The following is an 18370-nucleotide window of genomic DNA, read 5'->3' as shown; positions in this document are numbered from 1 at the left end:
TTTTATATATAATTTATATATATATAATTCTTTTCTTATATGTCCATTAAATGTTATAAAGTTTCTAAGTATTGCATTTCACAAATCTCTATTTTTTTTTTCTTTTCTTTTCATTCTTTTTTGAGACAGTCTTGCTCTGTTGCCTAGGCTGGAGTGCAATGGCACAGTCTTGGCTCACTGCAAGTTCACCTTCCGGGTTCAAGTGATTCTCCTGCCTCAGCCTCCCGAGTAGCTGGGATTACAGGCACCTGCCACCACGACCGGCTAATTTTTGTATTTTAGTAGGGACAAGGTTTCACCGTGTTGGCCAGACTGATCTCGAACTCCTGACCTCAGGTGATCTGCCCACCTCAGCCTCCCAAAGTACTGGGATTGCAGGTGCAAGCCACCGCACCCAGCTATATATTCTTTATATAGAAAGAGTAGGATTTGATTTTCTACTTTTTCTGAAGATTTTTGCATCTATGTTCATGTGATTTTTTTTTGTAGTTTTATTATATTTTATTGTTTGGGGATTAGGGTGGTGCTGGCCTCATAGAACTGAGATAGAAAGTATTTTATCTGCTTCTGTATTCTGAAAGAGATTGTAGATAGTTGATGTAATTTCTTCTTTAAATATTTGGTAGAATTCATAAGTGAACTCATTCAGATTTAGTACTTTGTATTTTGAAATGCTATTAATTACTGATTTAATTTTTTATTAGACATGGTCCTATTCAGATTGTCTGTTTTTTCTTGTGTGAGTATTGGTAGACAGCGTCTTTCAACGAATTTGTTCATTTTACATAGGTCATCATATTTGTGGGCACAGTATTGCTCATAGTATTCAATTAATATCCTTTTATTTTCCATGGGATATGTAGTAATTTCCCCTTTTTAATTTCTGGTATTAGTAATTTGGGTCCTCTCTTTTTTTTCTTAGCCTGAAGGAAGGCTTATTGATTTTAATGGTCTTTTCAAAGAGCCAGCTTTTAGTTTCCTTGGTTTCTCCATTCAATTCTGTTACAGTTTTATTGATTACTGCTTAGCTTTACATTATTTCTTCAGTTTCTTTACATTTAATTTGCTCTAGTTTTTCTAGTTTTCTAAGTTTGAGGCTTAGATGACTGACTTTAGTTTCTTTTACTTTTCTTATATATTCATTCAGTGTTATAAATCTTTCTCTAAGCCCTGCATTTCACAAATCTTGATATATTGTACTTTCATTTTCCTTTAATTCAAAATATTTTAAATAACCTTTAATTTCTTTTTTTACCCATGTGTTATTTGGAAGTGTGTTGTTTAATCTTCAAATATTTTGAGATTTTCCAATTGTCTTTCTGTTATTAATTTCTATTTTAATTCTATTGTGTTCTGAGATCAGAACACAAAATAATGATTTTTATTTTTTTTTAAATTTAAATATGTTTTATGGCCCAAAATGAGGTATCTCTTGGTGAATACCCCATGTAAGCTTCAGAAGCATGTGTATTCTGCTATTTGTGGATGAAGTAATTGATAGATGTGAATTACATCCAGTTGATTGATGGTGTTGGTGAGTACATCTATGTCCTTACTGATTTTCTGCCTGCTAGATTTGTCCATTTCTGACAGACAGTCATTTAAGTCTCTAACAATAGCAGTGGATTAATCTAATTTTTGTAGCAATTCACCCATTTTTAACTTATGTATTTAGATACTCTTTTATTAGATATGTAAGCATTGAGGATTGTTAAGTCTTGGAGAACTGATCATTTTAGCATTATATAATTCCTCATAACTTTTCTTGCTCTCAAGTCTGCTTTATCTGAAATTAATATGGCTATTCCTACTTTCTCTTGATTCATGTTAGCATGGTATATATTTCAAATTTCTTTTAATGTATATGTCTCTTTATAGTTGGTTTCTTGTAGACAAAATATAGTTGCATTTTTTATCCACTCTGATGATCTCTGTTTTTTTTTTTTTTTTTTTTTTTGACTGATGCTTTTAGGCCATAGGTATTTAACATGATAACTGACACTGCTGGATTAATATCAATCATATTTGTTTCTTTTTTCTATTTGTAGCCTTTGTTCTTGTTCTTATTCTTTCACTCATTCTGCCTTTTGTGTTTATAGTTGAACATTTTATATGATCCAATTTTCTCTCCTTTGTTAGCATATCAGTTACTTCTTTTTTTTGACCTGTTTTTTAGTGGTTCCCCTAGAGTTTGCAATGTACATTTACAATTAATCCAAGTTCACTTTCAAATAAAATTATACTGCTTTAGAGAATATGTGAGCGCTTTATATCAACCAAATAATCCTAATTCCTCCCTCCTATATCCATTGTGTCATTGCTGTCATTCATTTTACTTATACATAAGCTTAAGTAAATAAAATACATTGTGCATTTACAGTGTGTATAATAAAATACATTGTTGACATTATTTTTTAACAAACTTTTTTACCCCTGAGTTAAAGTAATAATAAAAAATAAAGTTTTATTTTATCTTTACTTATTTCTCCTCTCATGCCTCATTCTTGATGTGCGTCTGAGTTTCTGGCCTGTGTCTTCTTCCTTCTCTGTTAATAACTTTAAAACAATTATTGAAATGCTGGTCTACTGACATTTTTGTTTGTCTGAGAAAGTCTTTATTTCTCTTTCACTTTAGAAGAATAATATTGCAAGACACAGAATTCTAAGTGAGTGTTTTTTTCTCTTAGTCCTTTAAATATTGTACTTAACTTTCTTCTTGCTTGAATGGTTTCCGAAGAGAAGGTGATTTTAATTTTATCTTTGCTCCTCTAGAGATAACAGTACTTTTTAAAAATCTGATCTCTTTAGAGATTTTTTTTAATCTTTGATTTTCTGCTTCAAATATTTCTTGCATTCCTTTCTCGCTTTCTTCTTCTTCCATTACACATGTTGTGTCTTTTTTGTAGTTGTTCTATAGTTCTTCAGGAGTTTGTGCAGTGTTTTTAGTCTTTTTTCTTTTTGCTTTTCAGTTTTGGAGGTTTCTCTTGATATCCTCAGTTTCAGGTATTCTTTCTTCATGGTGTCTGATCTGCTAGTAAGATCATCAAAGGTATTCTTCACTTCTGTGACAATGTTTTTGATCTGTAGCATTTTCTTTGTATTCTTTATAAGAAATTCCACCTCTGATTGCATTGCCCATTTGTTGTTGCAAAACTGTTTGTTTTATTTATTGGCACCCTTAGGATATTAATCATAGTTATTTTAAGTTTCCAGGTTTTTAATCACATTATTTTTGCCATATATATGTGTGGTTCTAATTTTCACTTTGTCTCTTCAAATTCTGTTTGTTGCCTTTCAGTGTGCCTTGTAATTCTTGCGTGATTGCCATACAGGATGTATAAGGTAAAAGACACATCTCTAAATAGGCTTTTAGTACTATGGTGGTAAAGTGTAGGGGGAGAGGAAGCAGCCTGTAACTCTTAACTGTCAATTTAGCACATGCTTCTCCATCTCCCCCACCCCAAATGAAACAGGATGGATCGAGTGAAATAGAGTTGGGTATTTCCCTTTAATCAAGTCATTTAGACTCTGATAAAACTCTAGTAGGTTATGCTCTGATTAAATAGTTTCTCCTTACGCAAACTTTTTAATGAAACAGAATATTCTGGTGCTTTTCAAAATGGCTACGTTTCCCCTCAACCTGACAAAAGCATGAGAAGATTTTTCTGTGATATTCACTGTGAGAACCTGGCCATGCTCCTGGTGGTGAACTTTTTAAATGTGTGGGAAACCCTACCATCACAACTGACTTCCCTTGGAGTATGTGACTTCCACACTTGTGCACACTGAGCATCCAGCAATTCATTTCAGTTCTGGTTCTCCAGCCCCATTGTTGGTTCATGTGACGGTGTCTGCTCATGGGTTTCTTCTCCAGTAAGTTGAGATTCTCTGTATTTGCTTCTTTGTCTCCCAGTCTGGGGGACAATGTTTTGCCCTATGACCTTACTTCTTTTACAGATCTTAGAGGAGTTAATTTTTCAGTTTGTTCAGCTTTTCCTTTTGTTAACTTGGAGTAGTGACTCCTAAAATCCTTATATGCCAGACCAGAAATCATTAAGTTCTTGGTGATGCCATTTAAAAATGTGAATATATCAATGAATTATTTAAAGATAAGGATTCTTAATTAGAAAGTGATAGAATTTTTATCCAGCTCAAGCTGAGCCCTTTTCTCAACAATTAATATGGGAGATGGTATCAAACCTAAAACATTCTAGATTTGCAGATTTTTAAAAATTCCAATTTATATGTATCTATTAATGCATAACCAATTTTAAATTCAGGAACATAAAATACCATTTTAATGTGTATGATTCTTTGGATTATGAGTTTGAGTAGGGCACAGAGGGGTGAGACCACCTCCGTTCTATGAGGTTTGAGACCTCAGCTAGAGTGTCTTGGATAGCTGAGGATGTCTGGACTAGCTCAGCTCGGACATGCAACCAGAACCTTGGTTCTTTTTCACATGATGTATACTGGGGCTAGAATGTTCAAGATGGCATCTTCACTCACAATCTGGTACCAGGGCTCGTATGACCGAGACAGCTAAAGAATCACCCACAGTTCTTCCCCTGTGGCTTCTCCAAGTAGCTAGATTAGCTTTCACACGCTTGGTGGTCTGGGTAAGGTTGGACATAATAGAACGTGTCTGGCTTCCTGCAGAGTGAGCATTCGAAAAACCTTAGGAAAAATACATAAAGCTTCTTATAACTTAGCACTGGAAGCCCCAGAATGTCACAATTCTGCTACATTGTATTGGTCAACCAATTTATTAAACCAGCCCAGATTTAATGGGAGGAAAATTAATCTCCATCTCTCCAAGGGAGGATTAGCACAGAACATGAAGCCATCTTTAATCTAGCATACCAATTGTTTAAAAAAAGAATACAAAATATCTTACTTTTGCAAATATGACATTAACAGATGACCAGAGAAATACATTGCCTTGTACACTCAAAATGCTTCATACAAGTGAGGGACCGCAATTAAATTTCACAGTTTAAGAGTACATCTGATTCTGCTAGAAGCTGGGCACATAAACAATATACAATAGAATAAGCCTCTGGACACAAATTTAATATTTTGGGTAGCAAAATAAGTATTTTTTAAAATACTGTAATATAGCTCACCTACCTTTTGCCTCTCTTTTATATAAAACTACTGGATGTGAATGTGTTTAATAGTTTTAACTAGATACTTCACTTTTCTTAATATATTCTATTTTCTTAAGATCCATATATTAAGGCTGATATATTCATACCTTCCAGTTATTATGTCCTTTATTTATTTGATGAAGTTATAGGTTAATATGTCTGTAAATCTATTATGTTTCTATTTGTGTGTACATGATTTGTTTCTAATCAATTTACGATATCTTTCAGCCCTGGGGTGAAAAGAGAACATTGGTAAGGGGAAGTGATTACTCTAGCATTCTTGAAGAAAGAAATGATTAAAATTCTTCATATTCAAAAATGACATCTTAATGATACAGCAATACAATAGGCTTAAAATGAGACTTTTGACATAAAATGTTTTTTCTAAATTTTACCACATTGTAAAATATATAAAGCAAATTTTTCAGAAAAGGCAAGGAGTATATTTGGAGAGGAGGTATAAATCCCTTAGTCTACCATTTCTGGTTTCGAGACTGGTGCAAGGAAGAAATGGGAGTGGTCAGGGAGGCAGGAATGGATACCTGCAGACAGGGTCCACACTTTCTACTCTTGGTTTCTTCTGCCTAATTCCAAACTTGGTGGACTGTCTCATAAATTTAGCTCAAGTTATTCTTTTTTCCTGTGTGTATTTTATGGAAGCCATGGTCCAAATAGACAACAAGGCAAAACCAACATAAAAGTCTCAGAGCCATAGTGAGTTTTGATGAGGCCCATCAGGCAGAGAGCACCATAGTCCCCAACAAAAATGATAGTGAACACAAAACAGTTGAACACATGTAATGTTATTCACAGATTTCAACAGAAGATGCGAGCAACATACTCAAGGATTGGAACAGCCGCACATTGGAAGTGTTTCTAACCAAAGAGCCCACATCAGACACAAACAAACAAACATGCCTGAGTACATCACATAGATCCAGTAAATGATGAGGAACTCCATTGTCCTCTTAAATTGTTTAAATACCTTTTCTCTAGACAGAGAGCTATTATTTAGAAAAAAAATTATTGGAGGGAGACATAAAAGTTAAATTTAAGCGATCTAGAAATTTTGCCTAAAGAAATTGAGAATTAACCTGCAAAGATTGAATTATTACACCATATAGGATTACAATTTAGCAACCTGCTCCTAGTTAATATTGATCCCTGAAAACAATGGTTTTCAGAGTGTAGACTCTAGTAGCAGTTATGATCATCTAGGAACCTGTTGAAAATGCAGATTATCATACCAATCTCCATTTCAATGAATTGAAAAACTCTTGAGTTAGAACCTAATATTTGTGTTTAACATGTCTTTCAGATGATTCCTGTACATTGTAAAGTTAGAGAACCTCTACCTTAGACAAACGGAAACTTTCATTTCTATATATTATCTTCTCATTTTCCACAATTGTGGTCTCTTCCAGTCACTATCACATGTACCTGTTTTGCTAAGGCATGAAAGTTAACTTCTAACATTCATACTTTGGAGTTTAAAACATGTAACTATACTTTGCCTGATTTAATTAACAGCCTTCAAATTAGCCTGTGCCTAACTAATTTGGGAGAAATGCCAGGTGACTAATCTCTGTTTTCTCAGATGCCTATCAATTGCTCTTTTTCTCCTTGGGATACACCCTGTTAAGTCAAGTTATCTTTGCATTTTCCTTTACATTGAGGCCTCTTAATAGATGATAATCTATATGTGTTATCTTTGCATTTTACTCTTATTTCCTCCCCAACACCTTAAAACCTGAATCTGACTCTACCACTCCATTATTACAGTTTTCCAATTGTCTTACTGATATGATAAATCAACATATTTTGTCCACATTTAATTGGCTTCTATGTAGCATTTGATATTTCCCCATATTCTTGAAAGGAGTACTTTTTCTGGACTTTCCCTTATATTTGGATTGTTTTTTTCTCAGTGTCTTAAATAGCTTCTTTTCTCTCTCCATTTTTGAAATGGTAGAATTCCTTAAGCCTATCTTCTTGGCCTTTCCCTCTTATTTTATTCTGACCCCACTGAGGGGCCTCATACAATCTATAGCTTTTCATACAATTTATAGCTTTATAAATCAACAATGATTACAAAGTCTGTATTTCCAAAACTGACCTCACCTGTGAGAGTCAGGTCCAAACATCCAAAACCTACTGAATGGTTTCCTATAAATTATCTACAAATTTCCTCAGTCAGTAAATCTGAATATACACATGTAGTATTTACGATAGTAAAAGTTCTACATACTCATTAGAGACATGAATTTTTCTAAATGAGCTAAAACTAAAACATGAGTTATTCAAAATACTACCACTCAGAAATAATCAGTGTGTAAGCACACACAAACACACACACACACATTGTATTCTTTGATTTGTAATCATAATGTTGTACATTTCTTACCAGAAATGTGATTGTTAAGAACCCAAGTGTATTTTTTATTACCCATGCGCACAATGTTGTAACTGTTTATGCATAACCCTGATACCAAGTAAATCAGACCATTTTTGCATAAGAATCTGTTTCTTTGACTGTTTATATGCACTCGGTTGCATTTAAATTACAAAGGGTTATGTGCAGCAGGATGGAGATCTTTCAGGTTCAAAGTTGGCATACAACATTACCCTTGAGTTATAGTATATAGCTTTCCATAAATATATTTTCCTTCAGGGAACAAATATACTTTCTCTAGAAAAACAGTGGAGAGCTACAGTATGACATTTACTAAAAATTCAGTTTTGAAATGGACATGTGGCTTCAAACTATTATCTCACTACCATGCATCTTAAATCAAGACAAATGAAAAGCTGTTTATTCTTCAGTTCAAATGGAAACCTGCAGTGTTCTAAGATCAATGTTATTTTGAGGGGTCTGTATGTGTGCGTAGTTATATTTAAAAAAAATAAACAGAACTAGAAAAATATTTTTCACTAAGAAACAGGCATTTTGATTATTTCTAAATTTTTGACTTAGAAAATTTAGCTCCAAGTCGAAATCATCTCAACGTAATAGATGATGTCTAAAGGCACAATGTCAGAAGGTGACTAAATAACTTGGGATATGAAGGTAAATGCCAAAAGAATCAGCTACATGACATGTGAGTCAATGAAAAAGAGAGCACGTCTTGGAGAGTACTCTTCGTCTTACAAATCTCTGTAAAAGTATGTGTTTCCTTAAAGTGTCCTACAGTTGTCCTTCTGTACAAGACTGAGGGGGATTGGTTCCAAGACTTCCGCAGATACAGAAATTCCCACTTACTCAGGTCCCACAGCGTGCCCTTCAGAACCCATGTTCAGAAAATCAGTCCTCAGTATGTGTGCGCTTCACAGCCCCCGAATACTGTAGTTTCAATCTTATTTGGTTAAAAATTATCCGTGTATAAGTGGATCTGTTCTGTTCAAACCCATGTTGTTCAAGGGTCAACTACACATGAATAACTTTGATTTTAAAATTAATGTCACTCTTTTAAATAGAGAAAAGTTGTATCAATAGGGAGCATTTGTGTCATGTAATCTCTATGTCTCCTACCTAATTAAGAAGAAAAATTATTTTTTTGCGTGCTTCTACTAGGGCAAGCAAAATGCAAAGTGGAAACATAAATAAGTCTGATTACTGTTCTAAAGGAGTTATAAATTCTGGAGAAGATGAGACAATGTGTGACCCAAGCACAGTGAGAGACAGAATGAAATAAGTGGCAGGACAGCAAAAGCATCTTTCTCTGCCATAGAGCTCTATACTGCCAGCTCTGAAGCTTCAGTGTATACCTCTCCTGGATATACAGTAAATCATTACAGAGTTTAAAAAAAAAAAAAAAGAGCAAATCATTACTGCCCATAGAACCAGAGCTGACCGCCCAGCTTTCAGTTCCGACTAAGACCAATCCCATGATGTGGCATGTTTCTGTTTCCCTCAGGCCTCAAGGCATGCATTATGACCTGAACTCTCATGTCCCAACTTTTCTCTGTCTCCCCAGTCTGAACCAGTTTCTAATCTATACATTGTAACCTGTTGTTCTTTGTTTTTCTGGAGAGCTTCAAATCAATAATAAGCAAACTCTGTGGCATTCTGAAACTCTTCTCAGAATGTTTATTTTACCTCTTTGCCTTGAAAGAGACTTGACTGTGCCCTGAATTCGTCTCTGTAGCCACCTCAATCTGATGGTCTTTATTTTATTTCCTGTCCTACCAGAATTCCATAGTATATGAGCAGCTGTTGTCTTTTACCTTAATATAACTTTCAAATGATTAAATCCTTCTATCCTCCAAATATTAAAAAAAAAAAAAAAAAAGTCTTTCTTTAAGGATCAAACCATTCAAGGTGAACCACTCACTCATCTTCCTTTTTTCCATCATAAACCAATCTCTGGCTGACTTCCATGGATTCAGTGAAAACTCAGCTCTTGACTCAAAGTTGTCTTTTACCAGAGTTGCTGCTATAATTCCAGGCAACTTCAATATCCACATAGTTATGTATTTCAGATGACACTCAGTCTTTCCATTTCTTCATTCTCTTATCTCCAATAACATTTTCCTTAAAACTTCTTCACCTACCCTCTTTCATAACCACCTTCAGAACAATTATTATCATCAAAACATTCTCCCCTAAGCAGTTAAAATGCAAAAACCTCAGCTTTCAAAACTATTTTTTTCCCTTTAGTTTTCCTGAAGTACTCACGGTACAACTCTTGCCACTTCTGAAACATGACATCCACTCGTCTGCTAGTCTCACTGTTTGTTCATAATCCATCCATTATCCATTTCCTTTCTTCACTTTCTTTTAAGAATCCTAAGGTCTACAGTCTATCAATGTAGTCACTCCTCCATAAGCATTCTTGAGTTCATTCCACACCCAATTACTTACCACCCCCATCTCCATAATATTTGTATTTCAAAATTCCAACTGTGAGTGAACTAAAAAATAGGGTTTCTAGGCCGGGCATGGTGGCTCACGCCTGTAATCCCAGCACTTTGGGAGGCTGAGGGGTGGATCACCTGAAGTCAGGAATTTGAGACCAGCCTGGCCAACGTGGTGAAACCCCGTCTCTATTAAAAATTTAAAAAATTAGCTGGTGTGGTGGTGGACGCCTTTAATTCCAGCTACTCAGGAGGCTGGGGCAGGAGAATCACTTGAACCTGGAGGTTCAAGCACTGAGTCGTGATACTGCCACCTGCACTAGGAGATGGAGTGAGACTCAGTCTCCAAAATAATAATAATAATAATAAAGAATGCTTTCTCTGTGACTGTAACCAAGCAGCTGAATTACATATTCACACTAACCCCTTAGTCTTACCTAATGTTCAGTATCTCAGGAGGCAAACAGGCTTACCACATTGCCTGATCACCCTCACCCTCCTATTCTAGCGGTAGACTCACTTCCTCACTTCTGAGAATATATTACATCTTCTTATTTCTTCAAATATCTGTCACTCCACCCCTATTCCACCATCTTAGCTGATGAGTTTGCCTCACATATGACTGTAAAAAGAGAAATCATTAGATGGTAAATCTTTTATCTCTTACCTATCATAATCAATCTTGGCAAGGTCATCAGTGTCTTCGAAGTTGCCAAATCCAGTGTTTTCCATTCTGCCTACACATGACACAGTACAGAAGGGTACTATTTGATGCTATTGACTTCTCAATACTGGAAACATATCTTGTCTCTTCAATCCCATACCAACAGAGTCTCCTTATTCTTCTCTGAGTCTTTTCTCTCTTTTTATACAAACTCTAAATGTTAAAATTATCTTGGGTTCTAGCCCATATTACTGCATCCTTTTACATTTTCTTCACAGCCTGTGATCTGTAAACATCCTTGTGTGATTTTTATTGAGTTAACATTGGTCCCACAATGTCAGACACTAACGTTAACTGTATTTCACTTAAGGGAGTTCTTTCTCCTCTTTATACGTTCTGGTCACTTTGCCTCTACTTCCATTGCATCACACAGGGCATTACACACAGAAGATGTATTGGTTTGTTGAATGAATGAGTAAATGGAACTTTGGTAATCTTATAACAACAGTAATATTTGTACTTACCTGCATAAAAGTACAAAGTAGAGGTCAATTATTTCTATCTTTTTTGTATTTTCATTTTGAAACAGCAGGCTTTCAACTGCTCCTTTTCCACTGATTATAATCATATCTTGTTATTACACTTTTGTTCCTTCTTGAAAGCTATAACTGGAAGCTTCTTTTCTCTTCTTGGCATATTGTGCTTTTGCTGATGCTAAAGAGGCCTTTACTTCCTTATAGTAAAAAGTGGGAGGCTCTGCTGCAAGGAAAAACTTCCTTTCACTTTAGTGCCTACAGGGCATCTGACATCATTCATTACAAATAGGCTACTTTCTACCTTATTAGTGATGCTACATGCTTCATGGTGCAGGTTAATTTCCTCTTACAAATCTGTATAAATTGTCAACATTATCCTATATCTCAGCTACATATTTCTTCAGGGAATTTATCAGCATACCTTCTCCCCCTTGAATACTATATTTAAATTCCCTGCATATCTGTATTGGAATATGTCTGAACAAATATAGTAACCTAGAGTATGTTTGGTTATAGATATTAGCTACAATATAGTTAAATTGTATCATTTTATGTATCAATGGTTGAAATACTGGCCTAGTTCATCTACTATTGTTTTAACAAAATGTTGACAGTTTCCTGTTGGTTTAAGTAGAATCTCCCTTTTCTATATCTTTGCTGTTACTATTAATATGCCATGTCAAATCAGATGTAGACAAAAAGGAATTAGTTTAATTTCTAAGTTTATATTCTGGAGGTTTAAGGTTCTTAGGTGTCATATTCTATGTTAATACGAAAATAGAGGTACTTTCTGTTTGGTGAAGTATGCATCTGTTGTAACCACTTTCTAACAAACAAACACAAAAATAAACCAACTAAAGTAAATTATTGACTGTTGCAAACCAGCTCCTGGATTCATGGCTTACACCAAAATTGCCTAAAGAGAAAACCACCTTAAAGGTATATTGTGTGTCTCTGTTGTTTAATCTTATTTGATTAAATAAGATTTTTTAATTTCTGTGGGCTAACAGTTTAGTCAAGATTTTGTTTCCTAAGTTTGAGTTTATAGAAATGTCCCAGGCTAAGTTCAGTCTAGGAGACACAGACAACTGTACAATATTTTAATAAGAGAGATGGCAGATGGAAAGTCTGCAGGAAATTATAAAATAATAGGCTTTTCAAGAATGACACACAGAACATGTCCAACTTTCCAGGGTCATAAAGCTACGACCACTGTCCAATTAGAAAACAGGTTATTAGGAAATTGCCAATGGATTTATTGCATTAAGAAGCATGTCTTATAAAGTTATGACCACTGTCCAGTTAGAAAACAGGTTATCAGGAAATTGCCAATGGATTTATTGCATTTAGAAGCATATCTTCTAAAGCTATGACCACTGTCCAATTAGAAAATAGGTTATTAGGAAATTGCCAATGGATTTATTGCATTTAGAAGCTTATCTTCATTTACTCTTTGGGAAGCTAGGATCAGGAGGCCACTGTTATGACAGCCACAAGTGTGTCTTGACACACACCAGCCAGTGATGGACACGGAACATAAATTCTGGCCTACTGACTGACACTGTCACCTTGTAACTCCACAGCATAGAGATGGGGCATTGGAAAACCATTTCAGACCAAACCATCTTCACATCCTTACTTTCCAGAAGAAAACAGCTAAAGTAACGAGAGGATTGCCTCTGTCTCATTTCTGTCTTCCAAGGCTTAAGTGCAAATTTTGTTTTACACTTTGTGGCAACAGAGTACTCGAAACCATACTAGGAAGAAATGTGAGTAGAGTCTGGATGATATTGACCAAATCCACCATAAACATTTTTGTGGAAAAACAACAACAACAACAACAACAATACTAAAAGGGAACTGGTATAGTGATCCATTCAACAAGTATATCACAAATGTTCTACTTCACTGACATATTGATTGTGAAACAGTTAAAATATGCAAAGTATAGAACTGGTTCTTTATTTTTCTTAAGTTCTGCTGTACTGAGATATTTGAATTTCCTAAATTCCCTAGATTTGTTCTTGCCTCTTAGCTTGCACATTATGCTCCTAAAACAAAACTAGGACATTTTCTCCCCACATCTTATCTATTGGCCACTCTATTTGCTTCAGAAAGCCTTATTTTATCATAAATATCATTTGCATTTGTTCCTTCCTGTATGGTCCTAAAGCTCTCAATGTGAATGTCTATCATAAAATGATCATCTGTTAAGCTACTTTATATACCATTATATTCCAATAGATCATAAATTTTTTCGGGACAGCCTTCTTCAATATGTAGTGTTCATAACAGATGCTCAGTAAAGATTATTTGAATCTATGTTCAAATGCCAGTTTAAGGCTTCTTGGTAGCATTTAGATATGAGTTATATTTAGCAAACTTTCATTTTATTCAAAGTGCTGTATTACTGATTGCACGGCATAATGAATAAATAGATATTTGTCTTCAGTTTTAAGTTTAAGAATCTTAACCTGTATTAGATAAATTCAGTTGTTTTTTCTTTATAGACTTAAGACATTCGAAAGGTGAAAAAAGATGTTTTTCCTCTCAAAGCCAGAAATGTTAAATAAACAGAGAGAGAGAGAGAGAGAGAGAGAGAGAGAGAGAGAGAGAGAGAGAGAGAGAGAAAGTGTGTATATATATATAAAAAGTTAATAACTTGGGACAAAAAAGAAGCTGTCCCTTATGCAGAAGACTACCATTACCACCATCCCTGTCCAGTAACAACTAATTTTGAGCAGCAAATAACCTGGATGGGAGAATCTCTGAGTGGACTGGGAGGTCAGTGGACACAGCTGACAACAGAAAAAATATGTTTTATTAGAATTAAGGACACCATATTTCCCTGAATTCTTTGGACTCCCTAACTCCTATTCTTTGAGTAAACATCAACAACATTCATTTTAACTTGTCCATAGAAAAAGGCCAATAATCTAAAATTTTTTGCATATTTTGGCTTTCTGAAAAAAATAAGTTGTAGATAATAGGTTTCATAGACTAAGTTTTCAAAAGCCAAGTTATTATTTATAGTCAACTGTCTCTATTTAGGAATTGCTTATCTTTATTTTTTTCTTTATGTCAACAATGCAAATTCAAAAGCATCAAAAGAAAATTTGGGAAAATAAGTTATATAGCACTGGTGTCTTGAGAAACAGAGACCATTATAATAATTATGATATTATCATTCCAGTGTTATTCATCCCAATTTCAAGAACAAGTGTTGGCACAGGGAACCTAAAACTGAGATGACATGGCAAGCATCTTTAAAGTAGAATATAGAAAAAATAAATACAACCATTCTATGTGTACTTACATTTAAACACATCTATTGTTCAAGAATTGAAGGACCTTTGGAAAGAGAATAAACTATGAATTATTACTCTTTACACTAGTAATATCTTAATAATTGAATTGCGAAAACTTTTGCCCAAGTACTAAAAATGAGAAGCTGAGGGAGAGAGGGAGGGGAAGGGGGAAGCAAAAGAAATAACAACAACAAAACACAACAGAAGAACATAATTCAACTGGGATGAAGGTAGGGTTTTTAAAATTTAATTCCATTAATTCGATTTCAGTTAGATAAAATAGATAAATTTCAACAGATTAGATAAATGCAAACAAAAACTTCTTTATAAATAATGTCATTAAGTACCATAAATTAAAATTGTAAAAATTCCACAAGTACATTTTTTATGGTAAACTGGAAAGACCAGAATCTAGGAATTTGTCCTGTGAATATATTCACAAAAGTTCACCTAGATCCTCTTTGAAAAATATAAATGTAATTTTTTAAAACAGAAATGCAAAGGATCCTATGATAATTATAATATACATGATGCCACCCATGCAGGCAATTATTTAAGTCACAAATTGTTTGATTTAAACGAAAACAAAATGTGATTTCATGCGCTTAAGTGTTGCACAGCAAAATTAATGCTTCTTACATCCAAATAAAGTGGTAGTTTGTGAATTTTCTCTTTTTTTCCTCTTCATCCTCCCTTTCCTACCCTTGTTTCTTTATATTATGGATCTGTGAAAGTAAGCTGAAGTTTTGAAGAGATAAATACTATTGCTTTAAATTTCTGATATCATACTTAATCTATATGCTAATTCTGTATATTTTAGGAAGTTAGTATATTTTCAATCCCCTTGATTCCAATAATGTTATCACAGTACTATGCAATCTCTGACTCTTAAGTGGCTTTCATTAAAACTTGTTGATTGCATAAATAAGTGAGAGTGCATCAAAAAACTCTGGCCCTTTTTACATGTATAAATAAGTGAGAATGCACATTTTAAAACTATGACTCCTTTCCTTGTGAAACGTACCTATTTTATTAGATATTATCACTGCCTTAGCAACTTCCTACACACTGTGAGTGGCTTAGAACAACACAGATTTATGATTTTGCAGTTCTGGAGGTTAGAAGTTCAACAGATGTCTCATGGGCTAAAACCATTGTCAGCAAGGCTGTAGTTACAGAGGCTTTGGAGGAGAGTCCACTCCCAGGCTTACTCAGTTGTTGGAAGAATTTAGTTCCTTGCAGTTGCAGAATCTGTCTCTGTTTCCCACCTGGCTCTCTGCTTTGGGTTGCTTTTAGCTCTGAGAGGTCTTTCTTCTCTTCTTGCATGTGAACCCTTCATCTGAACACCAGCAAAAGAGCTTGGAATCTTTTCCTTCTGTTCTTTTTTCTGCTGGTAACCAGAGGTTATTTGCTTATGCTTATTTTGGACTCACCAGGATAGTCTAAGCTAATTTCCCTGTTTTAAAGTTTGTTACATGAATTTTATCTACAATGTCCCTTTTCAGATGTAATATGATACATTCATATGCCGGGGAGATGAGGTCATGGAGATCTTGGGGTTGTCATTCTTCTGCTAACCATAACCATGTTTTCTTTACTATGCATTTGATTATTTGAGAGACTAATGTCAAAACAAGGATCAGCTAAAAATTTTTGTGATGTAGAATATTTGCAATGAAGCCAAAATGATCTGTGGAATTTTTAAAGAAATTCCTTTGCTCTTCAAACATTTTATTTGCTGATAGGAATTGCTAAATATTTATTCAGCATGAAGTAATAAAAACAAGTGCTTCACAGTCACTTCCTGAGGTCACATAAATGTGGCTTTTCTTTGACTAGTATTTTCTCATTTTAATTTGCTACAAATATTATACGTGACTATGGGAATATCTATGCATGGATATAAAATCTGTCCAAAAATAAGATTTAATATTGATAAAACAAGTCATGAAATTCCCTGTGGTTAAGTTTTAATAAACTGTAAATAAACTTGCAAGTAACTAGCAAGATAATCTATAGTAATCTTGAGAAGAATTGATATGTTATTGTTGTAGTCCAGGGCCTAGTTTGCATACAGTTGATAAGCATAGCATTTGCAAGCATAAGAGATTGGTATAAAGATTGTAATTTCAGAAATTTATGTTTAGTAAATTTAATTTTAAAACTATGTCTTCTAGTTATACAGCGCTTTTGTTCAGAAACTGTTTTTTTATATTAACTAATATAATTCTTATAACCCACTAAAATTGTTATTAAAAAATATGTAATCTCTATTCAATGACAGATTCAGCATGCAGCTGTGATCATAAACTGGATCTTTCAGTTACTTGTTTCAGATTTTTATTTTATACGTGTTGGTGTATATGTATTTTAGTAAAAATGTTAATCAAATAGAATATTTATATATACGTACACATTCTAGATAAGAAAATATATGTGATAAGGTTACGCAAAATCCTCCTAAAGGCAAAAGGATGATGCAAATGAATTCTAGAAGATCTCTCCTTCTAGTTTTATTTTCTAACTTGTATCAAGATGGGAATGGAAAGTGGGGTAGGGTGCTTGCAGGTTTTAGATGAGATGTTGGTTACTTCAAACATCAGTTACTTCACCATGTTAACACATTCTTACATTTTTTTAAAAATTTCTGTTTTTTTTGAGACAATGTTAATTTATTTGATGACTTTAAGTTATATAACTCTACAAAAACACTTAAAATAATTAAAGTCAATAATACACTCAAGGGTAAACATTTGTCAGTCACTGTATGTCACACACCTGTATATGAGTTATTGCTTATCTACTCACAGCAGCCAGAGGTAGAATCTCCTTGAATTATAGCCACCCAAACTCTAAAATTTCTAGTTAAATATGTGTTGTTATGTAATCAACCGAAGCAGTGAAAAGGCAAGCAGATAAAAAAATAAAAATCCCAAGAGCTTTCCAGCACAATCTCCTAACATAGAAGTGTACCATCTACTCCAAATTTAAAATCCTTAAATAATTTTGTGTCAAATGTATATCCTATTGTGTCCTACACAAATTAATCTCTTGTGCCAATTAAATCTTTACTTAATTCATATTGCACAAGTGAACTATCTTAAACATTCCACTAAATATTTAAAATCTGATGTGATAATTATCTCCTCCTGTATATTTGTTTAGTAATTCACCATCTTTGAGATTATGATTGATATTTAACATATATCTCATTGTAATTAACTAGATCTTTTCAACAGCAATGAATCATGGCAGCCCTTAAAATACTCTACATAGTCTTGTTTATTTCAAGGACATTTTTCTGATACAAAACAAAAACGAATCCTTGTAAAGATGAGCCATTTTAGAAAATACTATTTAGTTTTGTGAACTTCATTCCGTGAGTGTGCAAGTGAAATAACTGTCTAGGGTATAAGAAAAACAATGCATTGGGAAAGATGTCTTGTTTCAAGGATTTTCTACCAAATGGTTTCTTTAATCGTTAAACACTGACCTAGTCTAGGAGGAAAGTTAATGAAATCTAGCTGGAAATCTATTGCACTTGGCCAAGACAGCCCTAACATTTCCCTCAGCTTCACAAAACTTTAGACAGGTTGCTTCCTGATTCTTGGCTCCCGATCCCCGTTTTCTTAAAGCATTTACTTTAGAAAACTTGTAATTGTCAATCCTTTGTCTGATTCTAGATTTTTAAATCCTTTAGAAAACCTCTTGCCAGTTTTACAAACCAGGACTGTATTTCTCAAGGACCTGGAAGCCATCTCTCTGAAATGTAGAAAAATAAAGATGGCACCCCTATTTCCCCCTTTATGTAGGAAGAGAGTAGCCTAACTTCCCAGGAAACCTTAATCTAGGTTGTAA

The sequence above is a fragment of the Rhinopithecus bieti genome, unplaced genomic scaffold (genome assembly GCF_001698545.2).
Source record: "Rhinopithecus bieti isolate Rb0 unplaced genomic scaffold, ASM169854v2 scaffold_36517, whole genome shotgun sequence".
NCBI classification, from domain to species: Eukaryota; Metazoa; Chordata; class Mammalia; order Primates; family Cercopithecidae; genus Rhinopithecus; species Rhinopithecus bieti.
The sequence above is the reverse complement of the archived record's forward strand: the minus strand, read 5'-3'. Positions refer to the sequence as shown.